Source organism: Taudactylus pleione, unplaced genomic scaffold (genome assembly GCF_031769625.1).
Source record: "Taudactylus pleione unplaced genomic scaffold, aTauple2 ptg000136l, whole genome shotgun sequence".
NCBI classification, from domain to species: Eukaryota; Metazoa; Chordata; class Amphibia; order Anura; family Myobatrachidae; genus Taudactylus; species Taudactylus pleione.
This window is the reverse complement of record NW_028284538.1, coordinates 7,271,275-7,287,112: the sequence shown is the minus strand read 5'-3', so window position 1 is coordinate 7,287,112 and position 15,838 is coordinate 7,271,275.

The window sequence follows — 15,838 nt, the reverse complement described above, 5'->3', positions numbered from 1 at the left end:
TCCCTCTAATTGTGACCGCATTATTTTGTTATTTGTCTAGCTGTCATGGTGATGGTATCACTGTTCTGCCATGCCCCCTAGTGAGTCACCGACCGCCGGCGTCGCGCACGCCAATGACATTATCGGGACTCCGATGGGACAGTGTGGTAAGTACACATGCTAAGGTATGTATATATGTGTCATTTTTCTTGTATTTATTCAGTCTTGATAAAAGAGCTAAGAGCTCTGAAACGATTGCGGATTCTTTTTCGCCTGTCCTGAAGTTTCATCCAGAATAGCGTCCTACACGCGCTATATTGATGACTTGTTCATTTTTTGGAGGGGTCCTAAGGTGGACCATATCAATTTAATTGAACAGCATAATTTGAGTCAATCACCGGTTAAACTTACCTTTAATATTAGTGATGTACAGATCCATTATTTGGATGTTTTGATATCTATTAACTTAGTCAGGGTTACAACTAGTTTGTTTTCTAAAACTACGGATAGGAATAATTTGCTTCATAATGATAGTTGTCATCCAGCCGCACTAAAGCGAGGATTGCCATACTTGCAACTATTGCGTGTCTGAGTTGGCGGAATGTCAAAAGGACGCAATGATACAGACATTTTTGGATAGGGGTTACAACCCCCTTGAATTGGAGATCAGTAAGCAGAAGGTTATAAGGTTAAACAGATCTGATTTGTTGGATGGTAAGGTTCAGACCAATAAGCCCCCAGCACTGATTTGGAGGAATCATTTTAGTAATGCTAGTACTAAAATCAATAGAGCTGCCAAAAATTTATGGCCAATGGTTCAATCAGACCCTGATTTACAGCTGTGAAATACTAGACTTATGCCTTGTTATACACGCGGGCACAATCTTCGTGATATTTTGGTGAGGACTGATATTACTACATCCAACAAATCAATTCGATCTACTAGCATTGGCAATAAGTCGAGCTGTTTTCGCTGCACCTGTATGACTTGTAGATATCTATTAGCTGGTGATGTATTTTGCCATCCACATTCTGGGAAGCCTTATCACATCAGATTTACACTTCCTAGTAATTCCACTTTTGTGGTATACCAAATTGTGTGCCCTTGCTGGTTGTCATATATAGGGAAGACCGAAAGATATTTCAAAGAATGTATGGCACTCCATCGCTTGGCCATTCGTGCAGCTTTGAATACAGGTACCAGCGAGCAGCCTGTGGCAAGGCATTTTGCCACAGTGCCTCATACCCTTGCTCCCTTACGCTACTGCATGATTGGCCATGTGCCAGCATCTATCAGAGGGGGTAATCCACCCCTTAAGTTACTCCAATGTAAGACTTGTTGGATCCATACGTTGGGGACCCTTGCTCCCAAGGGGCTCAACAAACAATTTGGATTGAATTGTTTTATTTAGGAGTTCTCCTTCCTTACGTGTAAGCTGCACTGTAATATTGGTTAATGTCTATTGCAGTTTTTCATATATATTAGGGATTTCCTGATGTTTAATTTTTATTGATTTTTTGTGTACAGTTGTCAATATATGTGTGTTAATTTGGTGACATTTAGTGTCTTGCGGTGCTATGTTCTGCATTTTGCTCGATATATGTTTGATAGTGCATTCCCTCTAATTGTGTAGTCCTTATGAACCATACGCTATTGCTGGATCTATTCATTGTAGCTGACATCTATAGTTAGTTTCTTCAACTTATGTGCTGGAATGACCAGTCCATTTATAATAGTCTTGTTGTATTTGTAATTCTTTATGTTTTGTTTCTTTTCTGTAGAGTTTTGTAACTATGCGTGTATCCATGGTGACGGGGAGCACCACCAGGTCATCAGTCTGTGCATACCATGTGACTTGGTGTCTGTTGACGTGTTTTTGCAGCGTCACCCGCTGGGGGAGTGGTCCCAATACGGGCGCTGCGTCTGTTCACTGGGTGCTAGAACTGTTATAAGGTAAGACGTGTTTTATTTGTTATACTAGTCCTGATGAAAAAGCCACAATAAAGGCTTTGAAACGTTGACTTCACACGCTGCCTGTCAGTTGTCATTTGTACCAGGAGTGCCGTTTGCTTTTGCATAATATATATATATAAAAATGTATTCCTTGTCAGTGGCAATTCAATTACATGTCTTGTGACCCATAATAGTTAATAGTTCATGTTCTCTATCACTGCACGCTGTTTATTTTGATAAGATTTATTTTACTTAAGATTGTGCAATATCACCTAACCTAATAGCTTAACCAACTAATTGGCTGCATACCAGTTGCAGATTGGGTGCAACATATTAATTGTTAATTACAGTACGTGTTTCTCCAATTTGTGTGTGGTGTGAATGTTCAGCATCCAATATCCATATGGATGCCTGCCAAGAGTACACAGACTAGTTGACACTTTAATACAATGTAAAAGTGTAGCAAGAATTCTAGTAGAAACATACATATTTACACACACACACAGTGAACACAGGGCCTGATTCATCACGGATCACAACTGCAACAGCGTACGCCAATCAGCCGATAGTGCATACTGTGCAAGAGTCTGCATCACAGTGTATGTGTATGAGTTAGCATTGAGATCGCACTGCGATCACCTACGCATGTACAAAGCCATTGCAGATCAAGAGACGAGGCGTCAGCGTTTGGGGAGTGGTGACGGGGGAGCAATCAGAGAATCCCAGGTGTGCCTGTCCGTTTGAACGCCTTGCATGGGCGTGCATAAATTAGCCACTGCGATGGCATACGCAGCTTGTGTACTCACTGCGTGCGACAAGGTTAGCAATTTCTGAGTAAGGTCAGACCTGTTGTAATCAGGGGCGTCTTAAGAGAGGAGGGGGCCTGTGTGCACTTCCCGTACAGAGCCCCCTCCTCTTGTCCCGGTGGCTTGCAGCTGACTGACGTGGCTGGCCAGCCACCGAAGCCTTAGTGGACTCCGGGCACTAGCGTGTTCCCGGAGTCTGCTGCACATGCGCAGAATGCCGGAAAAATGGCCGCCGCGGCCATTTTCCGGTGGTCTGAGCAGCACTGACACCCAACTCGGGACCACGAACAGGTAAGTTTACAAAAATATGGGTGCAAGGTGTGCGCCATGGTTTGTAATTATGCGTGAGGGGCTGATGTTACTTAATGTTCCCGAAGGTATACGCAGGACTGCAAGGTATTATGGATGTGAGATAGCGGTAGTGGGTGGTAGTGGGCATCTTTATGCTGTCTGTTTGCTGGCTTTGCAATTCATATTTTTGCAGCAGATCTGTGTGCGCAATTGCAGGTGTGATCGCAATAGCGATCCACAGTGCAGACTAAAATTTACCAGAATGAGAATATTAATTACAAATTAGTGCCTAGTAGTAGTAGTGGTCTACAGGCATATTAAACTGCAATCTGCAGCACAATATACTATTTTACCTGACTAAACATATGAGAGGCGTGCATCTTGCAGTGTGGAGAAAATTATCAGCGTGCCCAGCACTATTAATTGTCAGAAGTGCCAGAGAATTGACACCACTATCTACGGTAGACATCCTGTGTCACTCTAGCTGCTGTGGAACTACTGATCAGAGCATACTCCTCCATAGGGCATACTAAACTGTAGTAGAGCATGCTGGGTAGCGCCACAACAGGGCTTTTCTGCACCCTGTGGAGACCACGCCCCCTGAGCGCATTACATTATGACATCCTGCGGAAGGGGCAGGGCCAGCAGTGCCAGGATTTACAGCATTGACTAGAACATAGTCAGGATACTGCAAGTGGCTGTAAGGGCTGCAGTGTGCCCTGGAGCGTACAAAGGTCACTGTGGGCAGCACATCAGCAGCAATTCTGGCTACAGGGTGCCGTTCCAGGCACCCTGCTAGCCAGATGCAGTGGCTGTCGGTGAGCGCTGCTCACACACCCCTAGTTAGTTATAGCACTGATGCTAGGATGTATAGTTTTATAGCAGCTGGAGTGCCAAAGGTTGCCTACTCCTGACGGGAACCATTCTACAAAATGGAGGGAGTGTAAGCTTAGGCTTACTCAGATGGCTGCCGATGGCTGCGATCATTGTGACCAATAGTCTCAATGGTGATCCGATGCAGCGCCCTCGGATGCAGCACTTGGATCTGCGACGCTGGCAGGAGGAAATACGCATCAGAATCAGGGACTTAATACGGAAACATCTTAAACACAAAGTAAAGGATGCATTGTAGAGGAGGAGCAAAAGTCATTATAGTGACAAAAAGATATAAACTGTATAACTCTTCTGCGATGGAGAAGGCTCCTTTGTAGCTGCAGTGACACAATTATAAGGATGTTTTCATATTAGTACTTGATAGTCCTGTTTCAGGGCCTGATTCAGAGCCGGACGCTCTGACCATAGCGCTCGCTCTGAATCAGGGCCCTCCTCCATGAAAATGGAGCGTCCTCCTGGACGCTCGTATAGCTGTGGGTCACCACCCACAGCATATACGAGCGTCCAAAAAGATGGTCGCGATGGTCTTGACCATCGCGACCATCGGACTGCGGTAGGGTCTCCCTGCCACAAGCCCTGGAGTGATTTTGGCTCTATCAGAGCCAAAATCACTCCCACTGATGTCAGTGGGGCCGGCTTCAGACGGTAGGCATTCCCATGGGAACGCCTCCGTCTGGCAGGCACACCCCTGGCACGCCCACCAAAGGGGGCGTGCTGTCAATCAACATCGACAGCAGGCCCCCTTTGGTGCGAGACCCGGAGCGATGGGAAGCCCGTCGCTCCCCAGGTCTCGCGCATGCGCACGATGGAGCTCCCTCCGTCGTGCGCATGCGCAGTGGGGAACATCGACCCACTTGCGAGCATACTGCCGCTCGCGAGTGGGTCTGAATGACCCCCTCAGCTTGGATCGCAGTCGCTAATATGCATGCAATCGGACGATTGTTGCATTCTGCGCATGCGTAGGCATCACAGTGTGCAAACTAGCCACTGCGATCAGCAGAGACTACGCAGACCCATCGCAGAGTGATTGACAGGAAGTGCCATTTGTGGGTGGTGACGGGGGTTTATATATTATATTAAAAGTGAAGTTTTAATATAATATATAATGAGTGCCCCCCAAGAAAGAGAGTTCCTTTCCTTCTATTTTTGTCTTATCTAACATTGTACTTTCAGGGGTGCACCCCCATATATGTGATTCTGGTTAAAAGTGAAATAGTAATAATAATTATCCTGAACAGTGGGTTAATATACAATCTATTTTCATATCATAATATTATTATTTCATTTTACTTTCCAGTGCTCAGGTTCTCCCATATTCCCCTTCCCCTTGAGTGATTACATATCCTTGTGCTGTTAGTTGTAATCCCCATCTCTGCACAGAAGCTTTCAAATTGTAATTGTTATATCCATTAATGTACCGTTATGTAAGTGTGGGATTGCTGGAGTATATATTACACAATAGCTCATATGCTAACAATACATCTAGGGGTAAAAAAAACCTGCAAGTCTAGAACATGTGTTCGATTGGTTGATAAGGTATAATGCAAATGTTGCATCTAAATACAATGTTAGTAAATGAGCCCTTAAACTGTATCTTAAAATTATCAATTGAAACTTTTTTGATCTGGGTTGATATCTTTCTACATCCTCTACATGGGGTATATTAAGTGCAGGTTTTTAAAAGTGGAGATGTTGCCCATAGCAACCATTTAGATTCTAGTTATTATCTTCTAGGAGGTGCTAGATATATGTTAAGTAGAATCTGTGTGGTTGCTATGGGCAACATCTCCACTTCTAAAAACCCACACTTTAGTAAATATACTCCCATGTTCTTATTATGCTTATCCTAATGCCTGTGCTACTTTATATATGAGCTCCCGAGTGGTAAGAGCTGGCTGTTATGTTCTTAAATGTACTTGCACTTTTTATATCACCAGTAATGTCCACGTGATCTCAACCACACTTGGGTACTAGTTGATGACCCACAATGCGCACCAAATTTGGGGGAGTAAATGGAGCAGTGGAAAGGTGGGTATCCATTTAGCGATATTCGCAGTCGATTGCACGATAACGATGTTGTTATCATGCAATCGCTTGCAAATCGCGCATGTATCGGGCACATTTATGTCAGAAACGACCAGTGATGCGCGCCGGCTGGTCGTTTACAACATCTATCATCGCCCGTACATGCCGGTCAACCCTACGATCGCGTCAGGTTCAGCATGTACGGGGATGATGGATGTGCCTATGACTGAACGTTCAGTGTAGGCACATCACAGACTTAGAAACAACAGCACAATTACAATGTCGTAATCGTGCTGTCGTTTCTGTGTCTAGTAGTGGAAATGCACCTTAAGATGCACTATCTAAATTTTTTATTAAGTGCAAGCACCCACCTATTGTGTTGTACGTAGCACAATCAGTTTTTAAAATGCTTTAGTTGAGCCATGCTTACGTCTTCAGATTTTGAAGGTGGTAATGGTTTTGTACATGTCGTGCATCCGATTCTGGCAATATATTTGACTTCTGGGAGACTATGAAGCAACAAATAGGAAGCACTAAAAAACAAGCCATTTCATTGGGGACACCTGTGAATTGCAGCTATTAGAATAAGATAATAAGCATCACTTAGCTGTACACGTGTTCAGTTTATATAATCCCTCTGGGCTATACTGTAGATCACGCAGCATTGTTTTTAAGAGAATGTTTTGGCTCCATCTACTGGTCTTTACTGGCATTTTCTCTTTAAACAAACCATGAAATGGAAGCTCCAAACCATTTCACTCAGAATGGACCTGATTAAGAGTTGGTGAAAACTGACGCATCTCCTATTTTTGAGCAGACGACGCAGGCGTCTTAATTGCAAATCATGGTGCGCGCATATTGAATTGCCATCCAAAATCCCCACGGCGCGGGGCAAAGCTATTCAATTAAATAACCTTTTTCCCGCGCCATAAAATCGGAACTCATGGGCGGAAACACGCTGATTCTGCGTAAACTGTGGAATCAATGTTTTTTTTCCCTGTGCGCGAGGCCGATTTGGTTGCTTTTACGAGGATTTTACCTCCATGAGCTGCGAGGTTAAGTCCGACTGCAGGGACTCCCCGGTAATTGAATTGGTCCGGCATGGCAATTAGCGCGGGGAAAACCCTGCGGCTAATTGAATCTGCACCGTGTGTCCGTAGTCACATTGTGTGCGAACATTGTGCATCTAGATAGACAGAGCAGCTTTGGCTGATGGGTGTGCAATGGGAATTTCTAGGGCATGTATGTAAGGCTCTGTGCAATTCTGGGGCTGGCGCAAGTGCAGGTACTAATTATGACAGGTTCATGTGTGGACGCTAGAACAATGGGCGGTATATACTTGCTCTTTCAGACTCACAGAATTGTGACTTAATTTGGCGGATTGTAGCATTAGCATATGGAAGTCATTACAATGGCACGGCTGTAGGGAAAACCAACTGTAGAAATGTCCAAATTCAGAATTAGACCCCATGTTGTTGGATTTTTTGTAATGTTAAATATGAAGAGTTGCAAATTTCGGATTAATACATTATGTATGTGTGTGAGAAATGAGAATGCACCACACTATGCAGCTGCCTTGGGAGTAATTTACAGTTCGACTTCACCTCGCTGACAGAGCAGTACTCGCCCTCCTCAGCACCACACACGGAGGTGTTGCTTTTACAATTTCCCAGAAACGCTTTTCAAAATTAGCCAAATATGACTAAGATGGCTACTATGCAGACATCATATTAGACGTGTGCACATGCAATAACAAATGTTCACTATTTTCTATTACTGTAACTGCCCTATAACTTTGGTAGCCTGGTGGTTTGTATGAGTGCCAACCACCTTCCACACAAGTCCAATATAACCTACCTGGAATAGTTTGAAAGAGGCAGCTGCAGGGTGCTTTGTACATCTGTTTTTGTATTCCACTAACTCTGCTACTCTCAGCCGGACTCCATCAACTTGACTCTCATCACTTCTGGAATGTAAGGTCCCATCATCTCCATCCTGTCCTTGGTATCCAGGCTTTTCTGCAAAGTATTCCAGAACTTTCCAGGGAATGCATAGGATTAACCGGCGGTCGGGAATGCCGACGGTCATAAGACAAACAGCGTCATTCCAATGTTCAGAATCCCAACAGGGACCACTAAGTAGCCTAACCCACCCCCTCTTGCCCCATAAGCCTAACCCTCCCCCGTTGGTGCCTTACCCTAACCTCCCCACCTGGTGGCGCCAACTCCTAACCTCCTAACCTGCCTACTCCTAACCCTATCCCCCCTGCAGCCTAAACCTAACCCTCCCCAGTTGGTGCCTAACCCTAACCACCTCAGGAGGTCCGTAAATCTAACCACCACATCCCTGACTTGACCCTAACTCTAACCCGCATACTTATCATCGTGATGTAGGAGGTCAGGATGCTGACAATGGTATCTTGATGTCTTCGGGATAGCGGTGTCGGCATTCTGATGGGCGTTGGGATTCTGGAATCGGTATACTGATGTCCGGCATCCCATCCGTCGGCATCTTGACTGCATCCCCTTTCCATAACATAACATAACAAAGAAAAAATAAGTTACAAATTAAATTAAAAATATTAAATAATATTTAAAGTGAGAAAAAGATCAAATAAATTATTATGAAGCATACACACGATTTGAATGATTTTACCAAAGTTTTGAACGATTGAACGATTTTTGACTGCATTAAAATGAATGGAATCGTCCAAGTCTTTTACTGCGAACACATCAGATGTCAGATATCGTTATCTGACAAACGGGAACGCGCATCGTTCATCGTTCAGGCATGTCAGATATGTCAGATTTTCCTTCAGATATGAACGACTGAACGATTTTTAAATCGTTATCGTTCAGATCTGAAAGAAAAATCTGACCGTTTGTATGCACCATTAAAGAACAAAAAACTGTGCTTACAGTTTTTTGGTGTTGAACACTGTCTTGCTCCCATTTTTCAGCCCTTATTCTGATTGGTAGCCACCAGCAATGGGGATCAAAATCACACTTGGGGATGGGGGTGGCAGGGTCAGAGGTCAGTAGGAGGGATTGGAGGTGGGGAGGGTGTGGTCAGAGGCAGACTTGGAGGGGGTCAGAGGCATCTTTAGCGAGGAAGTTTAGAAGCACACCTTGGAGAATGGATTAGTGGCACACCTTTGGAACAGGGGGGTTAGAGGTACACACTTGGAGAGTGGTCAGAAGCACACCTTTTGAGGGGGTTAAAGGCACACTTTAGAGGGGGGTCAGGGGGGAGAGAGGGGGGACATAGGCACAATTGAAGAAGCTTGGAGTTAAAAGCACAGAGGCAAATTTTTCGAGGGATGGATCAGAGAAACACATGAAAAACCTATGCATGTACACCATTACTATAGGAGCAGATGTATGGCAGGCATAGGAGATACAATCGAGCACTACGAAGGGGGTGGAGGAATATCAAGAAGTAGGAGAGTTGGGAAGCAGGAACTAGGAGGACCTGACATCCAGTTGAGATAGATGATCTCACCTAAAAGTCCAGTCAAGTGTTGAAACACGGCGCCATGTGCCAGCCCTGCCCCCTGAATGCATGATGTTACACCGAGCGGGTGGCAACACTAACTCCAGGAAGAACAACACTGCCCAGAACGCCTGTGTGGCACTGCAGCAGCAATACTCACTGCAGGATGCCATTCCAGGCACTCTGCTAGCCAGATGCAGAGACTATGGGGCAGTGATCGAGCCACCATAGTGGCCCATTAGAAGAATCTTAGCTCCACATTCTCTCTTCATAGATCAATAACTGGAGCTGAAAGATATATATTACTTCATGATTACATTATTAGTACGCTTGCTCTTTTATTTTTTTCTGCACATGCCTTCAGACAACAGGGTAGATGTATTAAATTAAAGCTTGGAGATAGAAAAAGTGGAGAGAGATAAAGTACCAACCAATCAGCTTCTTGTGACTGTGTTTGAAAAATGACAGATAAAGCTAATTGGTTGGTACTTTGGGCCGGATTGGATTGTATGCAGATGGCATCTGTGCATGCACAGGACCTGTTCTGTATCACACTGCTTCCTGGTTCGGGTCCCCTGTGCACACTGCACATTCACAGCCTGCAACACCAGGGGGCAACAGTGAGGGAGCTGGAGGTTCCAACTCTGTCACTCCGTGGTGACGCATGCGCTGACCGACAGCTGTGCATTTGCGAATTAGTGGAGGGTGGTGCAAAATCAATGGGTGGTACGACTTTCCTCTTGCAGATACATGGGCCCTCATTCAGAGGCGGTCGCAAGAAGCGATCACTCTCTCTGAATGAGGGTGGGCACTTCTTTTTTTTTGTGCGGCCTCCTGGTCGCTAGCAAAGCTGTGGGTTACAACGGGGCTTGCGACAATACCCTAAAATTTGGTCTCGGCAACCGCAAACACAAGGGAGCTTCCTGCTCTGACTGAGCAGGAAACTCCCCACTGACATCACTGCTGATGTCAGTGCGGCCGACCACAAAACGGCAAGCATTCCGTCAACGCCTCCGTTTGCGTAGTCACCAACCCGCCCCACCTACAAAATGGGCCGAGCTGTCGATGAACATCGACAGCCGGCCCTTTTGTAGTGAGCTCCGGAGCGAGAGAGTTTCTCTCTCGCTCCGGGTCTTGCGCATGCGCAGTGCGGCTGCTGCGCGTGCGCAGGACCAAAACATCAACCCGGTAGTGAGCGTGCAGAGCTTGTGACCGGGTCTGAATGAGGTCCACAATCCTCCACATTAGATTCTCACATTAGCATTCGGTAGTAAATCAGGCTTTTACAACTACCAGCAACTACAGCCACTTTACTAGGGACTCAGAATCAGCCCCATAGGTGGAAACATCTCTTTGCTGTCATTCCCATGTGGGTTACTCTATGTGGGCAAGACTGAGAGACAATTCAAAGAACGCATAGTTCTTTACCGGGTAGCCATCTGGGCAGCCATGCTTTATGGCACTAGCTTCAGATGTGTCCATATCCGTGCGTTACAAGTTGCGTTATACATTACTCGTGAACGCCATGCAACTCAGTAGCGCCAAGTGTCTTCTTGTATGCCTTTTCCCTTAAAATGCAGCTTATTCACAAGAGATGCAAATAGGACACACAAGTAGCTTCTGCTGATTAAAATGATATGCGGCATGCTTATGTTCTGTGTGCGTCTGCGGGTGTATCTGCATGCTACTATACGCTAATGTTTCAGCACCTGTGGTGCTGTAATGTATAATTTTGCATGCAGATATAACCGCAGTCGCACACAGAATATAGGCATGCAGCAGCAGACACTGCTTGTGTGTCCTATTTGCATTGCTTTGCAAATAAGATGCATTTTAACTTTTTAAGGAAACAAAAGTTGCACAAAAAGACTCTAGTAGTAGGGCTGTTTAACGCGCAAAGATGCTACATGTATGTGGACACATCTCTACCAGCCGGTCACACGTCACTTTTCTACTTTTTCCCATCGTGTGGCTTTGGTGAGATGATTTACAATCATTCCCATCACTGGCTAGAGCTGATGATCAAGATAGGCTGTAATTACAGATGTTATTACCTGGGCACTTAGGTGGTTAAATAAATCCCTGGGGGATGCACAATTTCTCATAACAAGTTTTTTTTTACAAAAAATCTTCATTTTTAATCTGATTACAGAAACATTACTCATATTAGTATTAATAGTTGTTTCCATCTGATATACTCCTGTTATGCTTTTAATGTTTGATTGAGGAGTTTACATATTTTTTTTTTTATATTAGATACATTTGATATATACTGGGCCTGATTCATTATGGATCGTTATTTTTGTAATGCGCATGCAACGTGGTTGCTAATATCAGCGGTGATATGCAAATGCATTGCGATCGCAGTATAACATTATGATCACAGCCTCACATAAGGACGCCCACTTTCCCTTGTCTCACAACCGTAATACTGAGCAAGATAGCAAAAAAATCAGTAACATCGAGTAACATCGGACCCATACGCACACTTGCACAAGCCCAGACCTTACTCAGAAATTGCTAACAGGCATGCACGCTACCAGTGCTATGGCTGAGGATAGGCACGCAGTGTATAACTTATACACGCCCCTGCAATGGCATCGAAACACACTGGGACGTCTGCGTTCACCCAACAAATGGCACTTCCTGTCAATCACTCTGCAAGGGATCTGCGTAGCCTCTGCGATCGCCGTCCCGATCACAGTGGCTGGTTCGCGCACACATGCGCTGAACGCAACAATCGGCCCATTGGATGCCTATTAGCAACTGTGATCCTTGCTGAATCAGGCCTACTTCTGCATTATTTTCAGGTTCTATAGGTATATATAGGTACAGTATATATTTACTGTGTTGTATCGCTTTTATCTCTATTTGCTTATGTACCGTATAATAGTGCTTTCTTTACTGTAAATATTATAATGTTTTTTTTCTGAAGTACACACTGTGTGATCGTCATGTTGCTGATGATGTCATTTGTCAACAAACCCAATCCTGTGTCTCTAGTGGTCGAATCTGACTGATTAATACAGCTGTTTTCAAAGTTTGTATAATCTGTTACATAGTTTCACAATACCTATAAAGTTGCAATAAATGTATCGTGTGATACAAACATGTGGTTAGTTGTTACTGCTCACATGTTGATGTTCTCATAGATCTGCATATCATATATTGAATTAATAGTTTGAAATAATCTCCAAAAGGAGCTGTAGCAGCCTGTACTTTATCCGCAGTGAGATCTACGGGGATAATGTAAACGATGGAGTGATTTATTTCTAATTAACCAAATTCCATTACTATAATTGTCCTCTTATGTATTCACCTAAAGTGTATCTCATTCAGACATGCAGAGAAACGTGTTTATTCAGTCTGTGGCTTATTTCAGCATTTCATTTGCACGTTTGCACATATTGTGAATGAGGCTTATATGTTTTGGATATCCTTGAAATCCGAACACACACAAACATTGGGAATCTAAATAGATCCAAGCGGCAGCTCGGATATTTTCGCCTGACTCAGATTCAACTTCGAGGCAAATCGTCAACCTCACAGCATCGGATTCTCGTTAGTTTTGAATCCTATATAAGGAGCTGTGGACGGGACTTTGCAGCATTTCCTTGTTAAGCATGCTACTGTATGCTGCACTTAACTTGCTGTATAGGCTGTGCTGTTGTGTATAACTATACAGTATATATAAGGGGGTGCACACTGCTGTGCTGTACTCTGCTGTGTAGGCTGTGCTGCTTAGTTAATGTACATAGGGGGTGCACACTGCTGTGCTGTACTCTGCTGTATAGGCTGTGTCCAGACTCACAAGTGGCTATGCTGCTTAGTCAATGTGTAGTGTATAGTGGGTGCACACTGCTGTATGCTGTGCTGTACTCTGCTGTACAGGCTGTTTCCAGTGTCCACGCTCACAAGTCACAAGTGGCTGTGCTGCTTAGTCAATTTGTATAAGGGGTGCACACTGCTGTGCAGTGTTCAGACTCCATCAGTAAGACATTTATAAGCATATATAAATGTGCAGAGAAACATAAAATAGCCAACATGCCATACACCACACGCAGTGGCAAGGAAAGACTCAGGCCTTTGATTTTATTTATGAATGGTGGTTTGCTAGTGTCAGTTAGGCATCAATTATCAATTAGAGTGTAGAAAAGGTGTAAAAAAAAATAAAACCACTAAGGCAGTAGAACAAACTGTGCATTCAGAAATAGAAATGTCACAAATCCCTGAGCAGAGTTTACCACAATTCCTGGCAAATTTGAGTGTTTCAGCTGACAAAAGTCTCCTGTGTTTCTGCGATGCTGTGCATGTTTAAACTTAAGCAGTCTCGGACCAAACTCGAATTTTAGTAAGTTTACCCCTTAAGATCACAAAATCTATACACTTTGGGACAAGAAACTAATTACTATGTTAACAGGCCTCATTGCAGATGGCAAGTTAGGATAGTTAACTGTATATTTTATTTTAGATGTATTTCTTCTAATGTTAGTTAACTTATCTGGCTAATATTTAAAAAAAAATGCCCCCAAAATTGTTGATTTGTTTTTATTATCAAATTTTGTAAATAATAACTATTTAAACCGGACTAAGTATAATTATCTTTTAACAAAAATTGAGATTTGTTAATAAAATGAAACACAATAAAGTTCACATAGCCATTATACAGTAATTTGCTAATAAAATATAAGACCATTTTGAGGAAAAATGTTTGTAAAAAATGTTTTATACAGTTTTAAAAAAACAACTTTATTGTTTTTTTTTTACATATATATATATATATATATATATATATATATATATAGAACTCTACAGTCCCGCAAGAGATCACCCAGCAGCAGGGGACGAGCGTTCCAGAGGATTTCATAAAGCATTATGTGTAGGCATGTTTCATATCAGAGGGGGCAAAATTGCCTTGTAGGCAATGAATATTTGGTGCTTGCGATGGGTTGATTATGCAATTCCTGCGCTGATAATGCTGATGGTCACAATCCTGTTAGCGCAATCTTGAAGGTTGGAAATCCTGACACATGTAGGTAAGTATTGTAACCATTCTCCTAACCCTAACCCAGCTTTCCTGCAGCCTAACCCTCCCCTCCTGAAGCCTAACCCTAACCCTCCTTCCCCCTTCGCAGCATAACCCTAACACTTCCTCCACCCACAGACTAACCCTACCCCTCCTCCTAGTGCTTAACCCTAAACCTAACCCTACCACAGAAGTTCCCAAACAGAAGTCCTCAAGGCACACTAAAAAATAAGTTTTTAAGGATATTCATGTTGACCAGAGGTGACTTAGGGGTCTATTCATGAAGCAGAGAAGAGCCCTGTTTAGCTGAAATCAGGGATCTTCTCTGCTTCGTGCTATTCATGGAGCTAGTTTACCGTGCAGAAGTGTATTACTTCTCCAGTGTTAATCCTGCTCCATGCCTGTATCGCATCACCGTACTATTGTATGGCGAGTGTGATTCATGAAGGAACGGAAAGCTGAGATTTCCATTCCTCTCCTGCAGTACACATTCACCATCTGAGGATGGCATTATCTGTACCGCAAGCCGGACAGAGTATGGAAGCTGCATACTTCCCTCCTGTGTGCCCGCAACCCGGCACTGGCTCCGTCCCCTTTTCCCAGCGCTGGCTCTGCCCCCTTTTCTGACGTGACCTGCTGCTCTCGGATGCCGGAGCATGCACAGTGAGGAGCAGACATATTGGGCTCCCGATATATATGTCTTCTCAATGCGTACAGTAGAGCACGGAGGGGCCGGACAGCACCTAAAGACGTCGGACAGGTAAGTGTACATGAATGGCTACTAAACTTCACTATATATCGCATCGATGAGCTGTGATATATAGCGATATCTTTTAGTAGCCACTTCATGTTCTATATGAATAGACCCCTTAATTAGTACTTCAGTCAGTCTCATTTATCCACCTGTGCTCAACCATGGATATCTCTGAAACCTGAACTGTTGGGGTGCCTTGAGGACGGCATTTGGGAATCTGTGCCCTAATCCTAATACTCACCATCGGGATTGCAGCCATCAATATTCTGACTGCTGTCGAGATTCTGGCACCAGGATTCTGACCGCCGGCATTGTGTGCATTGGGATGCCAACTGCATCCCCTTGCGATTATGTTGTCAGATACACCTCTAGATGGATCAATTTGAAACATTCAACCTGCTCTGGTTCTGTAGTATCCTTAACTATGTCTCTCTATACTCCATCTTTAAAAACATGATTGAAAGTCTTGTTAATATTCTAGATTAATGTCGCATTACATTGGAAATGGATATTTACACATATATGTTGACACAATATTAAATTATTAGTTTATAATGCTTTTCTTATGAGTTGTTTGTACACAGCATGTTTACAGTGTTCAAGATGAGCAAATTCAT